General features: G+C 41.0%; 1 protein-coding gene across 2 annotated transcripts in view; it reads left to right on the top strand.

The window, feature by feature from the left end:
- Positions 1-18,226, top strand: part of LOC134431746 (uncharacterized) — a 72,358-nt gene that overhangs the window by 19,455 nt on the left and 34,677 nt on the right. Inside the window, exon 2 of one of the 2 annotated variants that reach the window (XR_010031078.1) lies at positions 11,783-12,530. The exons of the other annotated variant lie outside the window; for it this stretch is intronic. The gene's annotated coding sequence lies outside the window, so the exon portion shown is untranslated. Of the gene's footprint in view, positions 1-11,782; positions 12,531-18,226 lie in introns of those variants that run through there. 2 annotated transcript variants of the gene reach the window in all.

The following is an 18,226-nucleotide window of genomic DNA, read 5'->3' as shown; positions in this document are numbered from 1 at the left end:
GCTGTCTTACAGAGCAGACAGAACTGGTTCCTGAATGCTGTCTGTCTCGGTGGCTGAGGCAGTAGTGCAGGCAGATTTTTGGGTTACCAGTGTGCTGGAAACCTGTACTTCAAAGCTGATGTACTGGCAACAGTTTAAAACTGAAGTCTGGTCATCTATGAGCTCTCTGAAAAATCAGGGTTGCTTTGATTGCTCTTGTGACAGAGAGCAAGATTTTTTTTTTATTGCCAACTCTGTAGTTCAAAAATTCAAAATTTTCCTCAAGTAGAAACTCTTAATTTGCCACAACACAGAAAATTGTATTTTTCTAAAGATATCTTACAAAACCAATGAGCTGTGGCTTGTGGCCATAAAGTCTAGGCTTTTATTTCCTCTAAATATACTCTGTTCTGTTTTCTATGTGTCTGTCATGTTGAATAAGTAACAGGCAGTGGGCACAGAACCAGGCCTTGTGTACCATGTATCATGTGAAACAAAAGAGGCAGCTCTTTCAATTGTGAGGCTAAGATGCCATCAGGAGCTTTTTCTGCAGTCACAGAACTGGAATGGAGATGTTGGAATTCTGAGACAGAGCTGCAACTCCTAACACAAGATGTGCTAAGAGTTTTCTTCCTACATATAATATGTACTATTCTAGTGCCTGCTCAGTATTCTCTGTAAAGCAGCCTCACCTTTAAAAATTCTTGCTGCGCTGCCTCAGGTTCCTCCTGAGCCATCCTACAGTCTCCCTTCTTTGCTGTTCCCTTCTTTGCTGTCCTTGACCAGCATTCTTTCCCATCATGTCCAGGCTCCTCCTGGTCTGCCTGTCCTGGCACTACAGCTCTTCTCAGCACTAGCATGGACACTGCTGCACTCAGGTCTGCCGCCTGCCCTTTCTCTGAGCAGCGCTTCAGCCTCTGAGCACTCACACACACTTTGAGGCATTGAGTGCTCCCTCTGCTAGTTTTCCAGTTTGACACCAAGCCGTGTGATGCAGTCACATGGGAGGGAAGGAATGTCACCCACAAGGACCTGGACATGCTTCAGAGCTGGACCTGCCTGAACCTCATGAAGTTTAACAAAGCAAAGCTCAAGGTCCTATGCCTGGGTTGTGGCAGTAACCAGGCACAGCTTCAGGTTGGACAAAGTGATAGAGAGCAGCCTGGAGGAGAAGGACTTGTGGGTGTTGATTGATGAAGCCAACTACACTCTGGACTGTGTCAAAAGAGAGCTGGTCAATGGAGGTGATTCTTCCCCTCTGCTCTGGTGAGACCTCACCTATGCAGTTCTGGTGCCACCAAGATACGAAGGACATGGAACTGCTGGAGCAAGTCTGGTGGAGGCCACAAAGTCGATAATGGCACCTTCTATATGAAGACAGGCTGAGGAAGCTGGGGCTGTTCCCCTTGGACAAGAGAAGGTCACATGGAGACATCATAGCAACATTCCAGTATCTGAAAGGGGCCTACTGAAGAAAGCCAACGAGGGATCCTTCTTCAGGAACGGTGGTGACAGGACAAGGTGGAGTGATTTCTAACTGAAAGAAAGTTGGTTTAGATTAGATGTTAGGAAAAAAGTCTTTACTGTGAGGGTGGTTGTCCAGGGAAGCTGTGGATGCCCCATCCCTAGAAGTGTTCACAGCCAGGTTGAGCAACTTGGTCTAATAAGAGGCAACCCTGCTCATATCAGAAAGATGTAACAAGATGTTCTTTAAGGTCCCTTCCAACCCAAGCCATTCTGTGATTCTATGGCATTCAGGTGCTCATATGATCCAATGGCTAATCAATGGCATGCTCCACCTCTGTGCTATGTGTCTGTGCACTGTGTCTGGGAGACAGAGAGAGCAGGATCCTGTTAGTAAGTTAGCTGACTCATACAATTTTCGAGCCTGACATCTTCTCATCAGCAGTAGGTTTGAATAATTCACCAAAGTAACGCTACTACTGCAATTTAAAAGGATTATTTGCAAAAGCTCTCCAATTATTTTGAATCACACTTCCGAGAATAGATTAGAAGTTTCATTTCATGCTACACCTTCCTTAGTTCAGGGCTTATTTCATCTTTAAATGTTGTGGCCTGTCTGTTCAAAAGCATGATTTGGCAGTTCTCAAAATTGGTGTGCCAAACTTTTCCAAATCTGCAATTGAAGAGCTATTGCTTTATGACCTGATCAGGGATACCTTGCTCATGGGACAGATAATGGTTATTGAAGCCCTGAACAGTGACCTATGTGCTCATGTCCCATCTCTACCATTCATGCTGTGATCTGCTGGTTCTGGCAGATAAGAAAATAACTTGCTCTTTTCCAAGAAAAAAGCATTTTGTGCATGTCTAAAGAAATCAGGTCTTGTGATGTCATCTGCCAACAATGGATCGAATGTAATGGTTTAGAGGAAATTCTGCACCATTTTTAAAAAAGATTAAATTATTTTCAGGTTACATTAAAATTACTTACCTGTTGAAATGAAGAAGTACAGTTGATTATTTTCTTTCTAGTTTGTCCTTGCTAAGTACCTAGAGATGAGTATTTCAGTGAGAGTTAACTTTCAAAATGGATACCTTTCAAAATGCAGCTGTTGATCTTTCCCTCTTTAGGTTTCTTTTGCCTGAGAAGTGAATGCCACTTCTCAGATGTTTTCTGTTTTGATTCCTAAATACTGTGATAAATGTTAGGGTCTGTTAAGTTTCAACTTTCTATTTTTATCTATTAGTAAACACTGTACCAGATGTGGGTGTGAAGGACCCAGAGAAGCTGAGGGAGTTCTGCTTTTATTCAACAATTTTAGCTTTCATAACTGAGCATTTCAGTTCATTTTGTAGGGTTGTGTATGTGCTGTTTTGGGTTTTTTTAAGAGTTGAGAAAAACAGGCTTACGCAACTTAGTTTGCATAAGTGCAGTGAGTCATTCATATTTTATTTTTGCGTGCTTCTGTGTGTGTGTGTTGTATCACTTTATATAACCTGTCTTTGAGAAAGTACTACTGTGAATACTAAGAATATATTTCTCCTATAATATAAAAAAAGAAATATGCCTGTTAGGAAGGTAGCTTCTTCTTGGTGATATCTCCTCATAGACACTTTTCTTCAGAAGGGCACTTTGTGATTCTTCCTAAAGCCGTGGTTCTCCAGTGGCAAAGTTTATGTGTAAAGAGAAGGCCAGGTAGCTCTGTGCTTCCCTTTTTGTGAGCAGTGCTGAGAGTAACTCCACATGGTAATGGTGGTTTTACATGTATGTACTTATATGTGTGTGTATACACACACACACACACGCACACACACACACTCAAAAATATATATATATGTGAGTTTCAAGTGTGTGTAGTCCTTTCAACAACTGTAGCTTCTGCTTCCCGCCACCTAGGGAAGAGTGGAGCTTCCAGAGCAGTGTACATCTGTGCATTGCTGTAATAAATTTGAGGCTTAAATCCTTCACATAGCTATCAGACAGGTATCCTTCATCAGGCTTGCTTACAAAGGAGCTGGAAGGCTTCAACTTTTTTGACATTGCTTCTCTGCTCTTTATGATCAAGTGTACTGTGAACATCTGGCTGCACAGAGTCTATTGTTTGGAAGGCAGTTACAGGTATTAAGTGTTAGTACTCTTTAAGTGCTAGAATTACTGTTGTATTTTATTTTGTGGTTATATGTTTCAGTTGTATTTTTCTTTCATGTCTGATGGATGATGCTGTGACTGTGGCATGGAGCTCACTGTTTGTTTTCCCCAAAAGGAAGAATGTGGTTCATGGTGCAGAGATGGGTGCATAGGTCTTCTTGCCCCTTGGCTCTTCTGAGTCTTGCCACATTTCTCCCCAGCTCTCTGCCATACCATCATTTTTCCTGATCTGATGTGCATCCTCTCCGTCCATGCTAGAAAGCCCTGCTGGCATTGAAAGTTCTCCACAACAGCTTCATGCTGTTTAATTCCATGCACACTCAGAAATCCCTCCACTCTTCTCTATTGCCGTGTGTTTTACCAAATCAGATTGAGGACTTCTTTCCTTCTATAACCCGATTCTTATTTCCACTAACACTCATCACAGTTTTTATTTGATTTCAGTGCTATGCAACATTTGATGCAAGTAGCATTGTTCATTCTCAATGACAACATTTTAATGATTCCAGTAATCACTAAAACAGAGAAACTGTGTGTGCGGTCCAATGCAGAGAAGTTTGCAGCTACAAAATAAGAGAGTTGCAAAATAAGTATTCTTCTACTACCTAGCTGGCAGATAAGAACTATCTGGGGTCCGCAGAAGTGCCATGAAACATGCGGCTACTCTTTTGAAAGGTCTTTGGTAGTGTACTTAAATGAGCATTATACACGAGAATAAAAATTTAATTAGAATCATAGAATGGTTAGAGTTGAAAGGGATGATAAGATCATCTGGTTCCAATTCCACTTTCCAAGGGCAAGGACCCTCTCCACTAGACTAGGTTGCTTAAAGCCCAGCCTGATCTCGAATATTTCTAGGGATGGATAACCCACAACTTGTCTGGGTAACCTGTTCCACTACCTCACCACTTTCACAGTAAAGAATTTCTTCCTAATATCTAATCTCAGCCAACCCTCCTTCACCTTTAGGCTGTCATTTCCTATTGTCCTTTTCCTAAATGTCTTTGTGAAAAGTGCCTCTCCAGCCTTCCTGTAGGCCCCCTTTAGGTACTTGAAGGCTGCTCTAAGGTCTTCCCAGAGTGTTCTCTATGGTAGGAGAGGTGCTCCAGACCTCTAGACAAATTAGTGGCTCTTGTCTAGATCTATTCATGTCTTTTTTTCTGTAGGGGACCCCAGAGCTGGGTGCAGAGTTCCAGGTGGGGTCTCACCAGGGTAAAAAAGAGGGGCAGAACCCTTCTCTTTCTAGCCACTCTGCTTTGGGTGCAGCCCAGGATGCAGATAGTTTTCTGGGTTGTGAGTGCTGAATCACACTGAGCTTTTCATCCAAACAGCCCAACGTTTTTCTTCCAAGGTCTAGTCTCAGTCCACCATCATTAAGAAATTGGTTTCATGTAAAGAATTGTAGTAACTGCCAGGCTTCAAGAATATGAGCAGATTTCATCAATATACTTATATGTGTAAAATCAGCCATATACTTAGATTCCTTGTTTGATTGATGTTCAGAAGAACAGCAAAACTAGTTTGGTCTTTAATCTAATTAACATGCCCAAAGACAAAAATACTGGGTAGGAGTCATATAGATATAACTTCTGTTTCCTTCAACAGCTCTTGAAAATAAGGCCTTTGCTTCAATCAGCAAATAATAATTGGCATGACATCTGGAAATAAGAAGGATCTCTGAACTTGTTGAACCCTCTACAAATTAGAAAAAATTCCTACTCACACACACAAAAGCTATAATTGAAAGTAACTGCATAAATACACTTTTGCACACGGTTGTGGACAATCTCTACATGGGCGTTGTCGTTATTCTCAGCACTGCTTGATTGCTTCAAATAACCCCCTGTATGAGCAGGGAAATAACTAAATTGCCTGTGCCTTTGTATTAAACTGACCTCAAATGTTAGATCTGAGAAATAGGAGGCTCTTAAAAATAAATTACATCTATTTTTTGAACATTTATTCCTTTGTTTCTCATCAATCCTTTGTCCCTAATGGATGTTATCCTTGTGCATTTTTTTACCCATGCTGCATTCAGTCAGTTACAGAGTCACAGAATGGGTCAGGTTGGAAGGGACCACAGTGGGTCCCTTCCAACCTTCTGGTCCAACCTCCCTGCTCAAGCAGGGCCATCCTAGAGCACATAGCAGTTCTTGAATATCTTCAGTAAGGAAGACTTCACATCCTCTCTGTGCAAACTATACCAGTGATTGGTCAACTGCACAGTAAAGAAGTTCTTCCCCAAGTTCAGGTGGAACTTCCCATGCATCAGTTTCTGTCCCTTGTTCTGTTGCTGGGCACCATTGAGAAGAGCCTGGATCCATCCTCCAACACTTTTCTTTCAGATACTCACAGACACTGATCAGCTCCCCTCTCGGTCATCTCTTCTCAAGGCTGAACAGGCCCAGCTGCCTCAGTCTTTCCTCATAAGAGAGATGCTCCCTAGTCCAATAATTTATCCTCTTAGCCTTGCGCTGAACCCCCTCCAGGACCTCCTTGTCTCTCTTGTCCTGAGGAGCCCAGAACTGGACACAGCGCTCCAGATGTGCCTCACCAGGGCACAGCAGAGGGCCAGAATCACCTCTCTTGACCTGCTGGCAAAGATCATCCTGATGCCCTCCAGGATGCCATTGGCCTTCTTGGCCCCCAGGGCACACTGCTGGCTCATGGACAGCTTGTTGTCCACCAGGACCCCCAGGTGCTTCTCCACAGAGCTGCTTCCCAGCAGGTCACCCCCAGCCTGTGCTGGTGCCTGCGGTTGTTCCTCCCCAGTGCAGGACCCTGCATTTACCTTTGTTGAATTTCAGAAATATCTTCTCCTCCCATCCCTCCAGCCTGTCAAGGTCCTTCTGAAGGACTGCACATCCCTCTGGATTATCAGCCACTGCTCCCAGCTCAGTGTCATCAGGGAACTTGCTGAGGAGGCATCTGCACCTTCATCCAAGTCATTGATGACTAAATAATACTGGGCCCAGTATGGAACCTTGGAGGACACCACTAATGGCAAGCCTTCAGCTAGACCTTGTGCCAGTGACTACAACCATCTGAGAACTGCCATTCAGCTGTTTCTCAAGATATATTGTCCACAGAAGTCAATAATCTAAGCCAGCCATCTCAATGTACCACATACAGTACCAGGAATTTAAAAAGTCTTGCCAGAAGGTGAATGTCCACTTGCATTAAAGGGTGGTCCTGTAAATTCTTTTTAGAGTGCACTTGTGTGCACTCTAAACACAAAGATAAGAGACTAGAGAATTGGGGTGGGCTGAGCACACAAGATCATATGATCTATTCAGGGAATTATATCCTCTTTCTTAAAAGTCATTGAAGCTTGAGTTGAAATTAAACATTTGCTTTCTACTAATACCATTTTGCAGATTTTTTTGCATACTTTAGTGAAGAATCAAATATTTTATTACTTACAGAAAGAAATAATTAACAGCCAGAGCATTAAAGGAAAGAATTAAAGCTTTACAAGGCTCAAATTAATCTTTCTCAGTTTTTCTCTTGCATGCTCATCTGACTGCTTGAAAACCAGTCTCTAGAACTAAATTTTTAGCAACTGGGTTTTAGAAATTTCACAGAAGTTCATACAAAACAAGTTAACTTTCTGTAACCATGATAAAGTAGCAATAATTACACTTTAAGTGACTCTTATATTAAATTTCCAGATGCCTGGAGTAGAAATCTGGGTTACAACTTCACTGAGCAATGATGTAAGCCATCAGTATACTGCTTTATTCCGGATAAAGTAAATTGCCCTCATCCTATTCAAGTCAAAGGAGTGATCTTGCTCATGGCCATGAGTTTGTTCTGAGCTTGTCTGAACTTTGTTCAGTGATATGTTTTCTCTGCATAAGCTAGAAGGCTGGTTAAGCTTTTTAATACATTCTTTACTTAATGACTTGCCTTTGCCTTCTCTACATCTTAATGGAATTTTTTAAATATTGCCTTTTATATGACTGGAAAACTAACCCAATCTATTTTGGATATCAGTGAGTTGAAATTTATATGAAACAGTGTGTCCTTCATCTTAACCAACTACTTTGAGAAGTTATTGGCACCGTTTTTAAAAGTACATGACTAACAAGTCACAGTAGCACAATAGCATGGGGATCAGTTCATTATTAAAGTTTACTTATAAAGCTTCTGTGGAAAAATTCCAGTGAACCATGAAGAATATCCTCTCAGAATTGAGGAAAAGAGGATTCTTTGGGTGGATTTTTGTCACTAATGTAGCCCGGGATGCAGAAGCCACCCCATGCCAAGCTCCTGCAAGGTTATCAGATGACATCAACAGCATATTGGAAAGCAGGTGTTTAACCTTACCAGCCTTGCTCTGGGTCACAGGAATAGGCTTGAAATAATGCATATGGAAAATCCTTTTTAGAGGTATGTGTGAGTGCAAAAATAAGCTTCAGCAGGCTATTATTGGAGAGTTCTTGAACAATTTATTTTAATTTGTGGGCCAAATAAGCAGCAAAATGAAAGAATATGCTTTGCTTTTAGTGGAAATTAACATTGGTTTTCTCCAGGCATTCAATCACTTAGCTCAGTTGTCTTTTTATATTATTCAAATATGATACACATTAGTTAAACATAAGTGGTTGAAGAATCTTGTTGCAGAATGCTCTTGAGAGGGAAGTATGTTATAAACATTTCTACTAATGGAATATTTATGTTAATGTAAATTAACTCCATAAGCATGGCAAACCCTTTGAAAGGTGAATGTGATGTTCCTGCTGCACAGTGATGCTTTTATTATTTTGTTACTTTTACAGTACAAGGACTGGTGTACAAGCTTCTGCTCTAGCCATCAAGGAATTTTCAAATGCAGATTTGGTGACCCTCAAGAATGCAGGCCTGTCACACAATGAAAATATAACGCAGAATCGTGTGATGCTGTAGACAGGAAGGATGTTTTGCAGAAATAATTGAAAGAACTGTGATCTGAGAACAAATGCAAAACAAACTGAATCTGTGAGCGAGTAGAGCAAAACAAAGAACTATAGCTAGCAGGTAGCAGATTTACTGAGATTGATAAAGATAGTGATAATTTTGAAATGATCAGTTCCCAAGAATATTAGGGATAAGAACCTAAGAATGACAAGAAAGACTACAGTGATTGTCATCTCTGTTTCCTGTAACTCAAGATACGAGCATTTCCTTAGAGGTATGAGGTCTGACAAAAGCTGAGGGGATGCAGGGGACTGGTAGCAGACCTTGCCAGGAAAGCATTTCCATTGGTATAGCTGAATTCAAGACCCAAACACTTTTCAGGGAGTGGAAGCAATGGTTTTGTAATTCCCTCTGGATAATCTGTCTGCAAAGTCTCAACTTTTGTATTTTCATCTGTATATATATGTAAATATGTATGCATATGGACATGCTGCACACCTGAACCCTGCTGTGAGGGACGGGTTGGGCACAAGAGCTTTAGAGATGGTGGAATGGAAGAAATGCTTGCACCATCCTTTGGAAGATAGTGCAGCAGGCAGGCAAGAGAGCCATGGCAGTTTTTATAGTCCCCAGTACTATCCCACTGCTCTTGTGCATAAGAAAAAACAGAGGCCCTGGAGGTTAGGGAAGGGCAAAGTCCAGTGAAGTTGTGTTTAGGGTCTCAGCGACATGGGGATTTATCCAGCTGCCTTTTTTGAAGTTGCCTATCAAATGTAAGAGCAACCTGCTAAAACCACTTCAATTCTTCAGAGATTTTTTTTGCTTGTTTGTTTTTGCTGTATGCAAATTTGTTACTGAATTTTTTTATATTGCACAAAGGGCTCTATCAACTGCATTCTATTAATTCAGGAATGGCAGTGATAAGATCTAGTTCTTTCCAAAGAATTTGGTATGCCACATCTCCCAAATGGGATCAGATTACAAAGACAGTTCAGCTCCCAGTTAGGCTCTTTAGTAAGTGGTTAGATTTTTGACAGCACTCAGCATCCAGTGAGTCTGGTGTTCATTTTCAGGAATGGAAGCTGGTGAGCTCTTCTGAAAATGTAACCTTTTGTACTTATTTGTGTGTTTTCTCCCAATCCCATTTTCCATGAAGCTATGTGATATTTTTTCTTAGTTATTTTCAGAGTTTTTTCCCTTGCTTAATAAACAAAACTAAATAGTTCTGCAAGAGTCCCATTGCATTTCTGTGCAATGGGATTTTCATATTTTTGTGATTACTTGTTCATATTTTTGTGATTTTCATGATATTTAAACCCCACATATTCATAAAGAAGTACACAAAAGAAACCACAATTACCATGATGAGTTATACAGTAGTGATAACTCCAAGTACAAATACTAAATTTAAAATGTAAGTTGTTATTTGTGTAGCCAATTAACATGAATGACTGATGAATCACAGTAAATCCACAAACACATGCTGAACTGGGATTTTTGCACGTGTAAATCCATTTGCCTTAACGCCTTGTTCCTTGGATAAATATGGCAGTTTTATGCGACTTACATCTTTCCAAGTCACATAAATCTTGCAATGGAAATCAGTATGGTGGCCTAACCCACATTCAAGAAAAATCTTGAAGAGAGGAATATTTAAAGATCCTCTCAGTTTCAGGTGTTATGGAAGCTCTAAGCTTCCAATTACTGATGAATACCTGTGAATACTTAAAAAAATGTACATCATATGGCCAGACTGCTATGCTGGTGATGCCAGATAAATCCAAGATACCTCTAAATCATTGTCACCAGTGTCATCTTGCTTATCAAATAGTCTCTGTTGTTGCCTTTCCACACTATCTTCACCCTCACAGCTCTGCATCCAGTCTTCATGGTGCACACCATGCCTCTGGCATTGATACGGCATATCTGTCAGGTTCTCCCTACACATTGATGCCATTTATGAGATTCTCATTCCTACACTTCCTAAAGACCTGCTTTCTACACTGTGCTGAAAAGACACCCATTGCTGCATTAAATGTTCTCAGCAAGAAAAGCCAGTCATGCTTTGTCTTGTTCCATTCTCCTTCCTCATGTCAGCTGGCTTTTATCACATTTTCTTTGTCCTCCCTCTATGTGTCAAGTTGACTTCTGCAGTTTGGATGAATAAGTAGCAACTCTTTTCCTTGCCACTGTAGCATGTCTGGCATGTTCTGGAGTCTTAGTTTTGATATAGATAGTGATTAATAGTTTCAACAATTCATGAACTGCTGCTGGTCTGTGTCAGATGTTTTAGTGGTCTCTATTTAAGTCCTACAAATCACTAGCTTGGCAATAAGCATGGTCATCCTGCAAACAAAGTGAAGGTGAGCAATGAGCTGTGACTTCTTTTCTTGAAACTATTTTTAAAGTGTTACCTCATCTTCCCATGCCACCCCCTTCATGTATTCACATACTCATTGCCTTCTCAGTCTGACTCTGAGCTCAGAGTGTCCCAGGGACTCTTCATGCTGGTATTTACTGCTACACTCTATTAGCACAGTATTCTGTAGCTTGTGTCCTTGCAGCATTCCTGATTGTGATGTTAACGGATTGCTGTTCAGGAAATAATAATGGCAAAGATGGCATGAAATGGAGAGGCTTGGAAGCATTATGCTGATCTTTTTTTCTCTGAAACTGGTGCATGGTGTAATCAACAGAAAAGGGTGGGTAGGACAGGGGTCTTCAGTTGCCCGGTTCTCAGCTGAGCTCTGTCTGTTTCATGTCTGTTGGAAGGATTTCATTCCCCAGGACAGGCTGTCTGTCTGGCCCCTTTTACAAACACTCAGATCAGTTTCAGCACATGAAGAAAGCAAAGATCTGGTTGCATGGATCTGGGGGAGAGGCAGCAGTGCATAGCTCCAGCAGAAAGCTAACCTTTCCTTCCACAGTTCTTCTGCCTTTCCCCCTCCTCCTACTGAGCCCTGCAGAGAGATTAGTGATCAGACTGTAAATTCCCCAAGTACAGAAAGTAGTAAACGTCCCATCCCCTCCCCAAGAGGACTTGTATGCTGACAACAGCCTCATTCAATCTGACACCTGTTTCACTTTAAACAGGCCCCTATAAATAGAGTGAATGTAACCCTAGGTGGCATTGCAAAATATTATGGAAAACATGGCTTACAACCCTGAGAAAAAGGGGGAGTAGAAAGAGTGGGGGTGGGCAAAAAGACACTATCTACCATAAAAACCTGGCAGCTTCATGCAAGTGCTGTTGCTTTTAATTTAAATGCTCATTTCTTATTCTATTTTCAGATCCTCTCTGGGATTTTAGGAATGTTGAGACGTGCTGGTTATAAAGCCCTAAGTACAAAATGGTCACGGATGGCTGGAATGAGGCATGTTCTAATGGAAACAAATCACTTGTCAGTAAGCAGCCTTCAAACTTTTGAACAAAAGCTCAAAAGGGTCAGGGAAAAGACATTGTTTGTTGATTTAAAATGGCTGGATGCAGGTCATGAGGAAGGCATAGACTTCAATATTGTTGAGGTGACTCTTCAGTTCTGTGAGTTTTAAACAAGGTTAAATACTTTGATGGCAACCGCAAATGGAATGAGGAACTTAAATTAAACAGAAAGCTCACACATTATAGAGTGAAGTGTGCATAATACTAAAATGTAAAGCACGTATACCACTGCAAAACAGCCACAGAATGGAGCTCAGCTGTGGGAACTGTATTTAGTTATATAGACTGTGAGGAAGACTGTGCTGTATCTACTGAAATTTAGAAGGGTGACCAGTATTCCTGTAGGTGCCTGTGATTCGTTGATATTTTAGTTAGTTAAAATAGTGTAGCCTAGCCTTATGGTGAGTTGATGATAAATCCAAATCCCAGTTCTGTTTATTCACCTTTCTGTAGGTTTTAACTCTAAGTGAAATGTTTCAATGCAGGAGTTAATCTTTTTATATTTGCTTGCAAAACCCATAATGAGGTTCATGACCCCTAGAACAACTATAATGAGGGATCAGCTCTTCTTTTTCCTGTGTAATATTTTGTGTTGCTCTGTGAAATGAAAAATGTTAGTGTATAATAAATTGAATAAGGTGGATGAATTACAGTCCTTGTGGAACATCATGTTGAATCTCCTAATTCTACCGTAGCTTGGTTTCATAAGAAAATTATGCTTCTGCAATCTTTCTTTATGATCAGTCTGTCTGTCTGCTATTAGGCCTCGCAAGCAGCTTCTGAGCTTGTTCAGCCTTCAGCTGAATTTGAAGAGCGTTTGCAATAATTATATTTTGACTAGATTTATGGAAACTGCTTTCTGTCTAGAAGAAGAGAGGCAGTACCTCTGCAGAAGGGAAGGCAGATAAAGAAATTGTCAGCAGCCGACATGGGGCTCCGTGGAACAATACACACAGTTATTTGCATAAAGGAACACAGTGAGGACTGAATAAGGCAGGTTTGGGCACAGGTGACTGGGGAAAGAGATCTGAAAGGACAAAGGTTTGACCTCCATTAGTAACCAGGTTTCATTTCAGTGTTCATAGAATCATTTCATTTTCATATGGAAAAGAGCAGCTGGAGAAAAGGGAATGACTCTGTTGTAGAGTGGTATCTGGAGCTTCAAAGTGCAGGACAGTCTTTTGGTGTTTCTGAGGTTTACTTCGCTAAGTAAACATTATTCTGCTTTCAAAGGGAATAATCTAAGACACGTTCTTCAGAGCCTTGAACAAAGGCTCCAGATGACTCAGCAGCAACCAGGTACAGCATACAGACGTTTAGGTAGCTTAGAAATGTTTAATCATTTAGGTTGGAAAACACCCTTAAGATCATCAAGCCCATATAACCCATCAAGATCATATAACCCTAACACTGCTAAGCCCACCAGTAGATCGTACCCTTAAGCACCACATCTACACATCTTTTAAATACCTGCAGGGATGGTGGTGATTTAACCACTTCCTGGACAGCCAGCTCCAACTTTGATAGCCCTTCTGCTGTAGACATTTTTTCCCATATCCAATCCCTCCCCAAACTGAGGTGTAAGTTGAAGCTATTTCCTCTCAACCTGCCACTTAAAATCTATGAAAAAAGGCCAACTCCCACCTTGCCACCACCTCCTTTTAGGCAGATTAGACAGCATAAAGTCTCCCTTGAGTTTCCTTTTCTCCTGGCTAAACAACAGAGCTCTCTCAGCTCACAGGACTTGTGCTCCAGACCCTTCACCAACTCAGTTGTCCTTCTGGACAATCTTCAGCATCTCAATGTTCTTCTTGTAGTGAGTGTTCCAAAACTGAACACAGGAATCAAGGTGTGGCCTCATCAGTGCTGAGTACAAGAGGACAATCACTGCCTTGGTCCAGGCCAATGTGGCCAGCAGCTTACACAAATATTCACCCACCATATGTCTAATATTCTCGTTTCTCAAGGCTCTCAACCTCATCACTGCTCCCCATTCCTGCTTTTTATATTGCTCTTTGGGCCCTTAAATTTTCATCTGTTACTATTGCAAGAGGAGAGCCTTGCCTGTTCAAGCCCAGCAATCTCTTGCCATCCACAAAGGCTGTTGTATGTATTGGTGTGACAAGGAAAACATCTTCCAAATGCCACTAGTTGCTTTGGTTTTGCCAGAAATGAGGCCATGCTGCTGAAGAAGGATTGCAAAGTAGCCTGCAGAGAGGTCCAGGTGGTATGGACCAAAGCAGCTTGCTACCTGAGTTGGCTTTGTTTGAAGGTAATTTGGGTTTGTCCATAGTATCCTGCTCTGTTTACCTGCCTTAGATATGGCAGCTGATAGTTGATGCTTTTTCGTACTGCTCTTCTTTCCTGACCTATCCATCATGTGAAGGGCACTCTGAGACCATGGGGAGGAGTAATCATGGGAGACACTCCATGTTTTTTCTTCAGATGCCACCCTGTCTGGATGAAAGCTTATCGACAGCTTGGGTTTCTCAGTATTAATAGAGATGGGTTTGCAAACACCTTATATTTGCATTAGAAATGGCATTACCTTTACCTACAGAGCACTGCCTCTGTCCTGCTGCACCACTGAAGCTCTGTGTTAAAGCCCAGTGATACATTGTAGACTGTTCTGGGTCCTGGGGTAGAGAAGGCATGAGGCAAGGACTAGATTTCCTTCCACTACTATGGTTAATTTGTATATGGGAATGCAGCAGTACTGGGAAAATGCTAAAGGCTGGGGTGGGAGGGAAGGCAGATGTACTACTGCAAATTGCTGCTGTGTCTCCCAGCAGGACAAGCAGATTTCTCTTTGCCCAAATAAGCATCAGATAGGATAAAACACTTTTAGAAAACCTGAGCCTTGATACTACATTCATTTCTGGGACAGAATTATGCCTGCTGCTCATGTGAATTGAATTTAACGTACTTGCGCACGCACACACACAGAGTTTTTGGGTTTTATCACATGGCTGCCAAAAATAACACTGAAACATGTAAGTTAAGCATGCTGTTAAAACACAATGGCACTTCATTACTATTGAGGGCAGCTCAGGTTTCCTTCTGAGCATATCACCAGCAGGCAGTAATGGAGGACTACAGAGGGCAAATGAAAAGAACAGTGCAACCTCATGGCATTTTATCCTAAATGTCAGGCATGGTCAGCCTTCCCTGGTGAGTGCCCCAGTGTATGGATTTAGCATCTTTAGGAATTATCTCTCATGGTGGTCAATTCAACATAGATAAGATATTCAACATAATATCAAATTGTCTGATTTGATAACCCTCCTGGAGTGTTTTTTTATCCAAAATTACAGCTGGCCTTATAAATCATTTCTGTTCAATCGGTAGAGTCTCTCTTTCCTTTGTAACTCTTCCTATTTTATTTTCATAACTTTCTACTTCTCTGACTTTTCAATTAACACTTCATTTAGGTTCTTTACTTAGACACTGTAGGTGTAGCCTTTTGAAATTCTTCCCTAATGCGCTTTTAGTGCTGTCACTTCAATTAGGGGCACGGTAATGACTAACCTCTGCTCCTGTACCTCTGTTGCTATGTTGCATAATGACTTTTCAGAAGTTCTGAATTAATGCAGGTCAGTTGATAATTTGGGGCTACATGGCAATATAGTGCCTAGGAAAAAATCCATTTGTAATCTGAAAAATCTTAGGGGAGTGTTGCATAACTTGAGGAGTACATTAGCTCATTAACTAGAAGTCTGTAGTGTGAGAGTGGGTAAACATGATTACTATCATTAAAAAAAGAAAAACAAAAAGGCAGTATTTCTTAAGTAGTGTTCTCACCATACAACATCATAGTAGCTCCAGGTAATGATAGATGTTGCAAGGAAACCCTTCTGCTCTGGAGTCCTGTCACCTACTAACACTCATACTACATGCTGGCACAGTACAATCTCTGCTCTGAGTTTCCTTGCTAAATATGCCACGTGTGGTGCTGCTGTAGAAATTCTTGCTCTGCCATTTACTCCATTCTGACCCATTCTAGTCTCTATGCCACCCAGCAGCTGTCAACAGGCAAAGAAGAGCATTTAAATCACATGAGGTCAATAGCGAGTTGATTTTTAGGAAGTTGATGGAAGAAAACACAGTGACTAATATCTATAAATTGTGAGTGTATTTTCTGTTTAGAATATAAGGGGATTTCTGCACTACTAACAAGATACTTTTTTTTAGCTCATTATGTAATGACAATTCAAGATGAAATCATGATAGCAAGACCACAGCGGTTACCAGGGAGTATCCTGAAGCACTGAGTTGCTGGCATGGTGAAGAATGTTGTTATGAAATTGTTTTTAAAAATAATTCTGGAATTCTACCCTGCTTTTTGCTTATTTTAAGATTTGTATGCAATGTCTTGAATGTCTATGTCCTGAATTATGCTTCTAGTAGATCCCCCCAGCTGGCCTGTCCAGTAACGTTGGCTAGTAGTATCATGTTTCTGTGTTAAAACTTTAAAAATATTTTAATGATAGCTATGTTTAGTGACATCATATTAGCACCCATATGACTTGACTCTCCCTTGCATTCTGCCTGAAACCATACAACAGCTGCGTTGTGCCCATATATGTCACATCACTTCAGGCACAGTCAAATTTGTAGAAAGAGGGAATTATACTTTCACTGATTACTGCACCCCCCTCAGCTATATAGGCTCTAGATTCACCACACAGATGCATGAGCCTTCTTTAGTCTTCATATACCTTTGAAGAAAAAGCATTAGAAGTTTCCTAAAAGACAGTCTGTACTGATTATATTTAATAATATTATTCCTTTTAGGGTGGAAAACACAAATTTGGAGACAGAAGACTTCTTAAAATACTGTAAGGCCTTTATTGTCCCTTAAGTGCTCCAGGGCAATATTAATAGGTTTTTTTCTGTTAAGGAAGAGTAGTGTTTTCAAAATAATAGTTGAAAGATACTGATCTTCCCACTAGAAAGCTTTTGGACAGAGAACCTCTATTGTTCAGGGACAATTATTTCTGGAAAACCTTGTATCACCTGTCTTCTCTATCTACCTGCTTTGCTATTTTCATGCTGCTGTGATTTGCTATCACTTTGATGCTAGTAATTCTTTTTATAGTAAGATGAAATGCAGCGTAGGTATTGGTCAGAATTTGCTCTTCGCTACATTGCTGACAATTCAGGTTGGCCAATAGGTTGGCCAATATCACTGACAGATGCAGAGCTGTGAACAGAATTTGTTTGCCTTTTTCTATCAATCAGAGATTTCTTTTTGTCCGTTTAAGAATATATTCTTTTCCTTTCCCTGAGGAGAGAAATAGTGTTTCTCTTGGCCAACATCATGTTATTTTTCAATCAGTTAAGAAAAGTGCTTGCTGCAGATAACAGTGTGATCTCCTGATGTGGGTAGAAGCGAAGCGTACTCTGTGAAAAATTGAGTGTGATATCTCATGTGTCTCTAACTGGCGTTATGTTTGTTTGTCACAGGACAGCTAGTTTAGAGGATGCTGTTGAAAGCTTTACCCTCTCTTTACCATGGGAGAGATAGGAGAACTACTTTGCTCACTCTGGTTCCAGTTCAGATATAAAGCTGTCTTATTGTAGCCTTGAAGTCTGTGTAGCAAAGGTGTCTGAGCAATGTCCACTCAGGGCCATGTATGATTTAACTGTCCCTGCTGCCTCTGCTTTTGAAGTCCAGGTTGCAAAGTGATTTGGTAGATAAACCTGCCTGTGCTGTCATTTTCACCCTGGAAAGCATGATTTTTTAAAGTCTGATTTACATGACAGGCATACTTAAAAAGACTGTCCTGAGGTCTCTGGTGGCAGGTAACAAAACTGAGGTATTAATAAAAAGAAGAGCTGATAATGCAACCTGTGTGATCAATCCTGTGCTGTGGTCTGTGTCCTCAGAGGGATGAGCGGCAGCCAGGTTTCCAAGAAGGCTGTGTGATCTGCCACAGCTGGCTGCTGGCTATTTTTCCCATCTTGTTATAGAATTCATTTTGGGTAATAATTAGGTTAAAAACTATTTAAGTAGAACAGCCTGACATAGCTGGTCAGATACAATATTATGTCAGGAAGCCAAAAGATGCATTTGCTCCCAGTTTTCTGTCATGTTTTGTAACAGTCAGCGAATTGCCCATGCCTCCACTCAAACGAAATTCATTGTTAGTGCTGCTTGCTAGGCAGACAAATTGCTTTGAGAAGAGGCTCTGTTTCAGGGTGGCTTCTACAATGTCCAGATAGGCCATGGCCAAGGCAGGAACCCCTATTATGTACAGGTATCTGTAGCATATGTCACTATTACAGTGTAA

This window comes from Melospiza melodia, chromosome Z, assembly GCF_035770615.1.
Source record: "Melospiza melodia melodia isolate bMelMel2 chromosome Z, bMelMel2.pri, whole genome shotgun sequence".
Classification (NCBI taxonomy): domain Eukaryota; kingdom Metazoa; phylum Chordata; class Aves; order Passeriformes; family Passerellidae; genus Melospiza; species Melospiza melodia.
This window is presented reverse-complemented; position numbering and strand designations above follow the sequence as displayed.